The following is a 12,102-nucleotide window of genomic DNA, read 5'->3' on the forward strand; positions in this document are numbered from 1 at the left end:
GGCACCGAGTGGAGCTCTGTATGGAATAACCTGCAGTGAATAAACTGCACAAAGCGTCCAATGTATATTTACATAAGGGAGACGTCTGTAAAATATTGAAGTAATACATGTATTTATGTATATTTATATGTGCATTATTTCCTTATACTGATACTTGAATGCGGGCTTTGTATTTCATTGTATTTCATTCAAAATGTATCTTTATGGAGTTGAATTAATGTGGTATTAGTTCCCGATCAACAGCATGCTGAAGGTAGCAGGGTGCTTTCCATTAGCTGTGGTTGGTATTAGTGAAGTGCTCCAAGACGCTCAGCATTCATGAAATCAGTTAGGGATGGCTCCTGCCTTGCACTGTTGCCAGTGACACCAGGATGTAAGGCATGGACAGGGAGGAGCAGACCTGCCCGTGCAATGAGGTGACAAACATGAAAAGCAAAAACTTATTGAAACAGAAGGACAGGATAATGCCAGGACAATTTCTGCTGCCCCAAAGTTTGACGCAGCTCTCAGGCAACTCTAGCAATGGCCCTAGCCTCCTTCCATGGCAAAATGACCTCTACATGTGCTTCACAAAACTGGGTTCCTGGCTTACTGCTCTCAGGGTGTTTGATTTTCAGCTGAACGCTGTGTGTGTCCTCATAAGCTTTAGGTCTTCTTATGTTTGTGCTCACAGTTTGCGTTTTATGAATCTTATTGTTTAGATGATTGGGACGGATGATGGGGGTAGAGCCAGTGGTGAAAGAACATCGGGGAGGGCCATGGATATCTGAGGAAGGATCTGCTTGTTTTTAACAATGAAATGTGAAAAGCTCTCCAGCTAACTGTTATGATAGCTCTGCTTTTGTGTAAAAGCAAGTTATGTAACTTAAAAAGCTTCAATGAATTAAGCTCTGCAAAATGTCCAGATGAATGACAGGAACACAGGTACAAACTGCCTGATGGTAGCATGTTGGAGGAAGTAACCCCTGGTTTTTCTCACTGGCTTGATGTCTCATTTTCACAGATGCTGAGAGCTACTTACTCGAGCACTTTAGAGTCCCACGGTGGGCATTTAGGTGTTACATGCTGTTGGTAGTATTGGTTGAACTTTGGTGAAGTAACATTTGAAGTTTCAAAACCAGCTTGCATACCCCATCAGCATGTCAGGTGGCAGTTTGGCACTCCCTGTGCAGTAGATATTCCGAGAAGTTTTACTTTGGAAGCATCAAAGCATTTTGATTCTGAAACTTGAAAATATTACATTTGGTAGTACTGATTTTATAGTATGGTATAGTACAGTATAGTATAATAGAAATACTGAGAAAGGTATAACAGTATACACACATGGTACTTATTAACATTTTTTTCATGTAATATATGTATAAGTTGAAACAATGAAATACAGTGATGCGGTGAGAATAAAATATATGAGTCAAGATTAACTCAGAAAGGCAAAACATTTAGCTGAAGTCAGTTTCTGTAAAACAATTTGGTATTGAAAAAAGGGTGTTTATTATGTAAAACTACTGCATAAAGCTGCTTCTAGCTTTCAACCGAGTTTCATTATTATAAGTGAAACCAGTGATGCCCAACAATTTCCATTGTAGTAGCCTCTAATGTTGTTAAACTTTTACCATGCATGCTGAAATCATATGTCCTGAGGTCTGCTTCAGGCTGAATTTCTTTGGAAATGATCAGCAGAAATGGTTCAGCAATTTTTGAGACTGAACACAAGGTGGAATACATTATTTTACTTGCATAAAATATGTTACATCTGTTTCAGAGTAGAATCTTTATTATTTAAAAAAAAAAAAAAAAAAAAGACTTGAAATCAGGGTGATGCTGGGATGGTCTTTTTGGCCTCCCTTCTGAGCATCTGCCCTGGTTTGGCCAAGGTGCCAGCCTGCGGAGTGGCTCAGGTGACGTGCTCTCTGGGTTACAGCTCAACAGCTAAACCCTGCCGGCTCAAGGAGGGCCTGGTGGAAGCAGGGACTCGGATCTGCCAGTGCCTTCCTTGGGGAGGAAGAGCTGACTGGAGCCCCTGTGAGTGCCACATCTCAAGAACCAGTTCAGGGGCAGGCAGGTGATAGATAGCACCCGAACTGCTCAGTTTGCTGGAAGCCTTCTGCAGTGCCATCAGCAAAGGGAGAGAAAAGCATCACTTGAAAGGCTGTGTGTCCACCTCGGGAATGGCAGACACAATTGTTTTCTCCTTTAGTCCCTGTTCTGCCTCAGAGCACTGGGAGGAGAGGATGAGAAGCTGCTGACAGACAGCATCCAAATACCAGAACTCTGACAGAGGCAGGAAAGCCCCAGTGCGTGTTTGGGGAAAAGCTGTTGCTTTTCAAAAACATCACTATTTTGTTAAATTCAACGTGAACCATCACCTCTCTTTCCTCTCATATACATCCTTGGCCCATCTATTGTGTTCTTTTTTAATCATTTTTACTGTTAAATACGTAGGCAAAGTTTGGATGCAGGTACCCTACGTTCTTGACCGTTCTCATTAGTTAATCAGTCCTTTTTGCTAATGAAAATTCAGCTGGCCTGTAGCAAAGCAACTTTGCTATATGGGACATCTGCCATTCCTTCTGTTCTGCCTTAAACCTCAAATCTAAGTTTTAACACAGGCTCGCAGACTTGGTGAAACGATGGTGTCCTCGTTGCCAAAGAGGAGCCAGCGGTGCCAGAGATCTAATCAGGTGGTGACACCAGGGACTAGCAGAGATGTTTATGAACATGGAAAAGGTAGTTCTCGTGGCTCTCTGAGCCAAATGGCCGGCCAGAAGTAAGGTTTCAATTAGAAGTAAAGCTAAAATGTGCTTGTGTTAATGACAGATCCGTCAGCTGAGGTGCAGATACTCTAGTGAGAATGTGTGTAATGGGATTATGTGCACGCTGCTAATTCATTTGACATAGCTGCTTACTTGAGTTTGGTAATTAAGACAGATGATCTCTATTGGCTTCATTGAAATGAAATTCCTGCTAAAAATTTAGAATTGTAGCATTTTCTGGACTACCAGATATCAGGGGAAATCCTGAGCATTAAACCGAGGGTCTGTATTGAAAGGGTCAGCGGCATGTAACAGAATTGACAACAATGCAAAATGGGGCGATTTGCAAAGTCAGAGCCCATGCCTGGGAACGCAGTTTATTTGAAAATCTTCAGAACCCAGAATTTGTGGTTAATTTCTCCAGGATCTTCAGAATGTGTGGTAAATTCCTCCCATTTTTGTCTGAAGACACAGCTGCTCCCTGTGCCGGCTGCTGGTGCCCAGGCGTCAGCCACAGGGGCCGCTGTGAGGAGAGGCTGGGGCTACCCCATGCCAGGTGTGGCTGGCTCCAGGCAGTTCCAGTCAGTTCCGGCAGGTTCTAGAAGGTTCTGTCTGGTTCCAGCCGGTTCCAGCCAGTTCCAGCCAGCTCTGGCCTGCTCTGGCAGCCGCAGCGGGCTGTGCCGCCTCATGCGCGTGTGGGCAGTGTTTGTCCTCAGTGGAAAATGAGCACAGTAAGTGCTAGCAAAGAGACCAGGCTTGAATGGCAGCGGTTTGTGTGCGTGTCAGGGTGTCTGTGTTTCCACCACGTCCCTGAAAAGCTCCAAATGAAGAAAAATTACCACACGGCAGTGGCAGTGTGGTGCAAGGTACAGCTGCCAGATACTTGCGGGAGCCCTGGTGCTGTGCGCCCATGAACTCCTTTCTGTAATTCTTCCTCCTGAAGGAAGGATGAGCTTAATTCTTGTTTATTTTGAGTTGTGCTCACAGCTTGAAATGCCTTGGGGCTAACTTTCTTTCTTTGGGTTGTGTATTGTGCCAGTGGCCTCTCACTTCTGCACTGGCTCTGGATGCGGAGTGGAATGTAACCTGGTTGTCCAGGGCTGACTGCTAATCACAGCTTTAATTTTATTGTGTTTAGGAGGAGACAGATATCCAGCCTTTTCTTACCCCTAACTACGGATCTGAAGAAAGGCATGAGGGCAGATAAGGGGTGTTGACAGAGCGCATGGCCCCAATGGCAAATTGCCCATCAGGTGAGTAAAACCTGCTATTGATGAGCCATGAAGCGATGACTATTGCTCCAACAACATATGTAGATGGATACAGGCATATACCTACATACACATACAGTCATTACACACAGATAAGCATCTTTGTTTCCGTGTGTTGTTCACAGAATCAATTAAAAATATTAGAAAGGAGAAGAAAAGGTAAGTTTTATATTACTCGTGTACAAAATTCCTTATGTAATACATGCTTCATTTCTTCTGGGGACTTCTTGAAGAAGTTACTAATATATAAGCGGTGAAACTTAAAAGAAACCAACTGGAACCTGAATAGTTTCTTGTGATTTCTACAATTTTATAACAAGCAAAAAAAATGCACTTTAAGGCAACAGAAATGAGCTATTATTATACTGTAAGAATGTAAAAGCAAGGCTGTTCTCTTAGCTTTAAATACTGAAAAAAAATATTTTAATTTTGAAAAGGGTAGGCTGTAGTTTTGTTACAAATTGCAGCCCCCTTGCTTTAGAAGTGAAATGGCCAATTTATATCAGTTGAAGGTCTGTCTGTGCATTATTCATCTTTTATTCAGAATTCTTGGATCACACTACATTAGAAATTGCTGCGGTAGATTTTACCATAAATATTCAGGTTCTGTGGTGCATTATTCCTTGAGTAATTCCATTGATTTCAGGACTTGAGGCCAGATTCCTCTGGAAAGAGGAACAGCTGATCAGTCCTGAAATACGAATATTACCATGGCCTGCTTTGCAGTGTGGTGATGAACTTAACTGGTGTAGCATCAGCTCTGCTCCTTGTTCCGTGCACTGTTTGACAGTCATGTTGGGCCCTGTACAGCACCTCTTGAAATTGATAGGAACCTTTCCGCTGAGTTCATCAGGTATTGGGTAGTTAGGGATCTTGAACTAGATCAAATAGCAGCTATTAATGTAGCCTGGCCTTCTTCCAGCTTTAGTTATTGCCTGTGGTGCTTATGCAATCTGTTTGGTATATAATTTTCTCACATTTCATAAAAGAAAGAGAATGACTCAGAAGCATGCTATGCCACTTGGTGTTTTTGTTTGTGTATTGCCACTTACCTCTATTCAGCGAAGATAAATCCAGCAGCCATCTAGCTACTCACCCTTTCTATACATGTTGATGTTTCTGAACACTGGTGTTACGTTTATATGATTAACCAAAATGATTACAGAAGTTCAAAGCCATGTTCATGTTCTCTTTAATTACTCATTTTTCAAAATTGGGATAGATGCTTGTTACTGTTGAAAGAAAAAACACAAAACATTTGGCCATGCCTCAAAAATATGCTGTAAGTCTTGATGGAAAGATCCTGTCTTGGTGCTGAGGATGCTTCAGAAATGGAGCTGATTGAAATAGTTCCAACTCTAAGACAGTGTCAGTCCTTTTAATTTAGATTTCAGGCAGAGTTGAAGAGCAGGGACACAGTCAGTGAGGAGCCTACCATTGTTACAGGCGCATGAATTTAGCATTGGAGAAGGGTGTGTTTTTGGCGCTACTGACTGAAGAAAGCCAGAAGATCGCTATCCAGAGTTTGGCAGCTCTCATCACACTGCAAGTTTTCTCTCAGCTCCATTTCCACCAGCAGTTTGTCCTGCTCTCTGCTTTTTTACTTTTAGTTGAATGAAACAGGTGTTTCACAGAGAGCCTGAGTGCTTACAGCTCTAATCTCTCTCTCCCAACTGGATCTTTTGTACTGTCTGGTGGATTAATAGGGGGTGAGGTGCTTAAAAAAAATAAACAGCGAGTGCAAACAGTGGGAAGAAGGGGGGAAGGAGTGAAGCCGCATGTGGCTGATTGAGTGAGATGATGTCATTTATTTAGCAGAAGAGATACAGTAGTCAGGAGATGCTGTAAGACGAAGGGTTCCTTTGAAGGAAACAGTGCAGTATACCACTGAGAGCTGGTACACCACCAACGGTGAGGCAAACCGCAGCCTATCTGTTAGTGGGCAATGGAAAAAGTTCATTGGTTTTGAAGCCTCAGAGCTCAGGTGCAGTGAAAGAGAATAGGGGCTCATTGTTAAGGCAGGGATCAGCACTCCCTTTTGTTCGTTCCCCTGCCCCCCTCCTCCTTTGGCACTACTATAATAATATCTTGTCACTCCTAAGACATGCTGGCATAGATCACGTTCACTGATGGATGTTCAGTCAATGAATGTACTAAAATGGTTTGTTTCTGTTGATATATGTCTTTGTAGGCTCCTCTAAAGGGAATGTAAATAAATGAACCCTTCACCAGTGATTTCTTTCACTGTAGTCCAGTTTAACCCCTGAGTGCCTCCCTGCTAGGATGGAGGCAAATGTTTTACTGTCTTATATTGCTACTCCTTTTGCATCTTTCCTGAGTTTCACTTACACAGTTTGCTGTTGGAATACACAGGCAACTTTCTACCTGCAAATGCAAATCACTTTGAAAAACAGTATTCATTAAAATGAGGTAGAGAATTTAAGATGGGCAGCCAAGAAAGGTTTGAGCCGAATGTCTGGTGAGACCACTGAAAAGATTTCTCATGAGCTCACTGGAAACTGTGGGGGTGAAGACAAACTTTTGAGATTCACTCCTTTTAATCTGTGTGTGAGACCTGGCTTGTATGGGTTTGTGAACTGAAGAACTGGAATGTTTTTTTTCTGTGGTCAGTTCTCATTAGCATACCACTACAGTGGTACTTGTCCTTAGGACACTGGAACTCAAAAACATTTTCAGAAAATATCTGGAACAAATCTGTCGTTAGTGATTAACCGTAAATAGCTTTTGTGGAGAAAACAGGCATAACTATTCTCAAGAGAATTATTTCCTCTCAAATGTATGGAAATGAGAATTTTGAGAGGTCTGTTCTGGACTATAAAGTGCTCATACTTTACCTACAGAAACACAAAATGCCATATTCTGTAATTGTGCATTCAAAGAAACATTTAATAACCACGGTGGCCAAAACCCATTTTCTTAAAGTCTCTTTACTCTACCCTTAAATTAAGGGGGCTTGATTTTCAGAGAAATCTGTATGCCGGCAGAAATGTGCTTCTGGTGAAGATGGAAGATGGTGAAGATGGAAGGTAACAGGGCTCATGCTGTCAGTGTAATTTCAATTGTCATATGGAAAAATTGCAAAACTGATTACAGTTTCCCTTCTGTTTCCATAATCAGACAAATCTATCGTGGAATAGGGTATGTATGTACAGCAGACATTAAGAATGGTGGATTGTCATTCGCTCATGCAGAAATGCTCAGAAGTGCTCATGCAGAGCGTTACAGGGTATAATTCATGTAACCTTATAACTAGTTAATGTGTTGGGACAATATACAGACCTTGTATAGTGTATAGGGAACAAAGGCAATTAAAAACAGCCTTCTCCCACTTCATCCTCTTGTATGTAGGAGATGCAAATGCCATATTATTTTGCCCGGAGACAAACATTGACAGAGATCATCCCTTACTAAAATGATATTGCTAAATCTCATCTGCTCTGTAGTTCTAAATGCAAACATACTCACTGAAGGAGAAAACCTTTTAAAGATGCTGTTCAGAACCATTTTTAGCCTACATGCTTGCTGCCCTGATAACAACGTGCTATTTAGAAGCTGTGTTCTGGAACAGGGAACTTTGTACCACCACCTTCTTCTCCTGTATATTTATTGTAGTGTAACCTAGGGAATTTATTGAATACTTGGCTATGAGGACACTGGAACATCCAGTATCTCCATATCATTTCTTTGTTATTTATGGTCGCGGTGTAGTAACATGCAGTGCCAGATGTGAGTAAGAAGAAGGAGGGGTGCAAAAGAGAACTTCAAATGACTGTGATGAATAGTTGAAAGTGAACAGAGGGGCTTTTAAACCTCCTTTAAAGAAAGCCTAATGCTCTGCTTCCCTAAGCAGCAGGCTGCTGATGATGGAAAAGTCACAGACATACCTGCAGAGATTTGGGAAGCTCTTGTTTCAGTAGGTCTTTATGGAAGCTAAAAATTTTTTTCTGTGTTCCTGCCAACTTGGTTGGTGCATCTAAGTTGGGTTTCTTTGTGTTTTGCTATCGGGATAACATACAACAACTTGGACAGCGCTGAATTCCAAACTATTTAATCTTTGTACCACATTGTGAGCAGTTAGTTACCCACAGCAAGTCCAGGCTCTGCTTTTCTCTGGTGTTGTATCATACAGTGTCCAAATGGGTATATTGTGACTATCTGAAGTCACACAGAGTGAAGAATTTTGCTGGGAAAACAATTATTTGTCATCAAGACCATCGACAACGAGACCAAGTTGCAATTTCACGTGGTTGTAATCTTCTTGTCAATGCATCTTCGAGGTGTGAAACATAAAGGACTTGATTTCCTTGGTTTATGCTGATTGCCTTCATACAAAAATACACTCAAAGAGCCTTAGCTCTGAAGTTAACACAGTTTGTGTGGGGGTGAGCTAATTGGCATAGCAGGCCATGACTCCTCACACAGACATTTAGGAAATGGTAAAGCAAATAAAGCCCAGTGGTGCCAAAATCAGAGCGATAGCTGATGAAGCCCCGATGGGGAGAACAGCTAAATAGTGTGAATGGAATGTCAGTAAGCACAGAAGTTAAAAATATACATCTCAAACCTTGAGGACACTCTGGGGACTAAGAAGCTATATTGATACTAGACTTCAAAAGATCCAAATAAACAGCAGGTTTTTCTCAATGCACAGAACTACATACTTGTGATGTCAGCGAGATGTTATTTCTGTGCTGCAAATCTCAAGACAGATGCCTAAAAAAAGCAGTCCAGACACACTGCTTCTTATTTCATTTACATTTATAATTGTTCTTATTTTGTTTTCATTTATCTTAGAAACTTCTAGTGACTCCTAAATTTCCTTACTTATAGCTAATGCTTGTTTAGGGGAGAGTGCGTGGCCTGTGTGGTTCTGAGCAGCATTTCAGAGTACTGCAGTTCAGCTTGTGTCTGTGCTGGGTGACCTTGGACAAATAAATCAGGAATAATGACATTGATCTGCTTTCTGAGATGCTTTGAGATACACAGATGAAAAATGCCAGAGGAGAGAAAGGTGTAAATCTAAAGCCAGGCTTTTCCTGGATACTTCTCAGTATTATGAGGACCAGTGGCTTCCCAGTTTCAAACCCGGTATAGACTGTGGCTCTCTCTTTCCTTTTTTTTTTTTTTCTTCTAAACAAATGATGGTAGATATGATGGTTCAGTGGCAACTGCTGGAAATATCTACAGTTCTGGTATCTCCAGCTGTGTTACCTTGTGAAGCAACTGGGAGCTGCTTTTGCAGATACACGTTAACTCAGTTTGAGCTGTCAAAGGAAAACAGAAAAAAGAGTAAGGTAGAAAATGTTGATATCAGCACCCTGGTTGCTCTATTGGAGAAGCTCATATAAAAGCAAAGGCAAGACAAATAGAGACCAAATAAGGAAATAAGGTGTACCAATTTTAAACATAAGAGAGAAGCTCTGGAATAATTCACTGTGGTGCAAAATCTTTGAATCATACCTGTAGGCTGGATTAATTGTTGACTGTATTCTCTGAACAGATCAGATTGGTGAACGGTGATGGTACTCTCAGAGGTGAAGAACGAAGCAGAGCTGTAGAGGAAACTGAAGAGCCAGTTGTTGTTACAACACGGTGTATTTATGATGGATGCCAATCTCCATCTGGGGGCCAAATCACATGGTTTTATGAGTTTGAGAGAGCTGCAGCTAGCTGCTGCAGGAAGAACAGCCTCACTCATGGCAGCACAGCTTGTGCAGGTAGACGTGAATGGAAATAGCAGCATCAGAATATTGGAGACCTGCGCATCCGTGTGTAGAGGCTTCTTTATCTCTGAGAACATGAAACTCATGTTTTCCACACATTGTTTTGCCCAGGCTAGGCTTTGCAGCAAAAACACAGAAAGCGTAAGAAAAGACATAAGAACACGGTTTTAAAAGATATATGAGAAAGCAGCATCTAGATTCACCAGGTAAAATCAGGGCCTACTGTCCCTACTGCTGAGCAGTAGCAGAAATCCTGCTGTGCCAACACTTAAACACCAAGGGAGCAGCGTTTTGCTCATGGATGGCTCTGGCCACGTAAGTTGTTACAGTGTGAAAGGGAAGAGCTGTGTTGGAAGGAGACCATTTCTGTGCATTTCTTCTCGTTCTGTTTTAGAGAATGCTGTCGTCCTCATGAAGAAAAATACCCTCCATAACCTGTTTTGTATTTTTAATACATCCAGACTTTTTGTAGGAGAACGAAGCTCAGGTCGCTGAGCTTTTCTTTATGTATCCCACCTTGCAAATGCCCTTGGTTAATCTTGTAACTTCTGTGCTTCAGTAGTGCCAGAGGGCTCTGTAGCACGAGGTGAGTTTCAGCTGCTTGTAGAGCTGGACTTGAGCTCTGTTACTGAGAACTCATTGCAGGGCAGCGTGCTACAAAGTGGGACACTTGAAAGCTACGAGCTGGGGAGAGGGAAAGTGCTGCATGAGCAAGAAGTGAGATTATAAACTAGAATTCAATTCGGTGTGTTTGGGGCCACATAAATAGATTAGGGGGTTGTAAAAGAAAACCCTCAAGGATTCAGAATTGCAGCCAAAGAGGAGGGGAAACATAACACATTCGTACCCTATGATTTATGCACCAAATAAGTTTGAATTCGTCACTGATGTGAAGTGGGTTTGGAAGGATTAATAAGCCTTACCCAGCACTTATTGTGTGATGATCAGCTATAAATCTTCTCTGAGCGAAATAGGAAGTAGTCAAATCCCTTCTCTCTGGAGACGGGAGGTATTTGTGCCATTGTTCAAGGGGAGCCCAGTTTGAATTCTGCTTTATTTCGCAGGGTGAGGCTACCGATTGCTCACAGCAACTTGGCCATTTCCCATTTGCTCAGAGGACACGTGCTGCCCGATGGGCCTGGTAAGGGATGGGAGCACTGGGTGAGAGCATGAACTGTTTGCCTGGCCTGTAAATTAGGTTCCCTTCTAGGAATGTGTCTATTTGCCTGCAGAGTGAACAGAAAAAGCGTGAAAGTGCAGTAGGTTGCAAACTCTTTGTTGTTGCTTTTCTTGCTCCGTGTCAGTCCTGAATGACTTTTAAGCTCATTTGGCCTGCTCGTTGTGGTTGTTTGAAGTGGAAAACTTCACATTAAGGACTAAAAATCCCATTCTAGTTGATGCTTTGCCCATCTGGCTGTGCGCCAGAAACAGTGTGACTTCTGATTTCTTCCGAGCATGTGTCAGCTGGTGACCCACCACACCTTCTCTTGTGTGGCCTGAGTAAACCGATGCGGACTGGAGCTTCAAAGAGTGCCTTTCCTCCCCGTAGGACTCTACCTCACACTTATTTCCAATAAACTGCCATCCTCTTGATTTTCCACAAGCACTAGTGTAATTGAGCGGTAACCTCAGCGTATGAAAATCTGTGTGGCAGATGAAAAAAATATCATGAGGCTCAAGGCAGCTGGAGTGCAGTCATGAAGCACACGGGGCTCAGCTCCCTCATGCATATTTAGAATTTAAAAGGAAATCTCTTCAGCTGTTTGATGGAGGTAAAATTCTTATTGCAGCAGGAAAGGGGGAGTGTGGACTGTTTGATTAAACAAATTGTTTTTCTTCTGAAGAGTATGGAAGAGCAGAGTTACCTGTCCTGGGGAAGAGGTCAGGCTAGGTAGGCAGCTGTGAACCCCCTGGGGTGTTGCTGTCAGGGAGTCAAAGTTGTTTGGGCTTTAGAGAGAGAGGCAGGAGGAGATGCACTGTGTGTAAGACACAGTGAGTCCTCCGTGTGGCAGAGCAGACTGCTGCCATGTTATCGAAGGTATCTTTTGTGTATTACTTTATTATTTAAATGAATCTTTAATGTCTTTTTGTTAAATGTACCTGAACTTACCCAACTGACATTTCCGGCAACGTGGCTGCTGCAAGCTGATTGCACAGTGTGTCTCTGCTCCGCTCAAGGCACCCTGGTGGCCTGAAGCACAAGGCTGCAATGGACCTACAATCAGCACTTGCTCTCAAGTCCATCCTTACAAATGTCGAAGGCTTCTCTCTCCTGAGGGTACACCACAGAGGTCGTCCTGGTTGCTGAGAAGCAGGGTGTGTGGAGTAGAAACA

General features: G+C 42.5%; 1 protein-coding gene across 3 annotated transcripts in view; it reads left to right on the top strand.

Moving 5' to 3' along the window:
• BMP2 (bone morphogenetic protein 2) overlaps positions 1 to 12,102 on the top strand; it is a 171,866-nt gene that overhangs the window by 9,644 nt on the left and 150,120 nt on the right. For 2 of the 3 annotated variants that reach the window (XM_072035255.1, XM_027453308.3), the window contains exon 2: positions 3,892 to 4,006. The gene's annotated coding sequence lies outside the window, so the exon portion shown is untranslated. Of the gene's footprint in view, positions 1 to 3,891; positions 4,007 to 12,102 lie in introns of those variants that run through there. The other variant, XM_072035257.1, reaches the window with a different exon arrangement.

This window comes from Anas platyrhynchos, chromosome 3 (genome assembly GCF_047663525.1).
Source record: "Anas platyrhynchos isolate ZD024472 breed Pekin duck chromosome 3, IASCAAS_PekinDuck_T2T, whole genome shotgun sequence".
In the NCBI taxonomy this organism is placed as follows: Eukaryota; Metazoa; Chordata; class Aves; order Anseriformes; family Anatidae; genus Anas; species Anas platyrhynchos.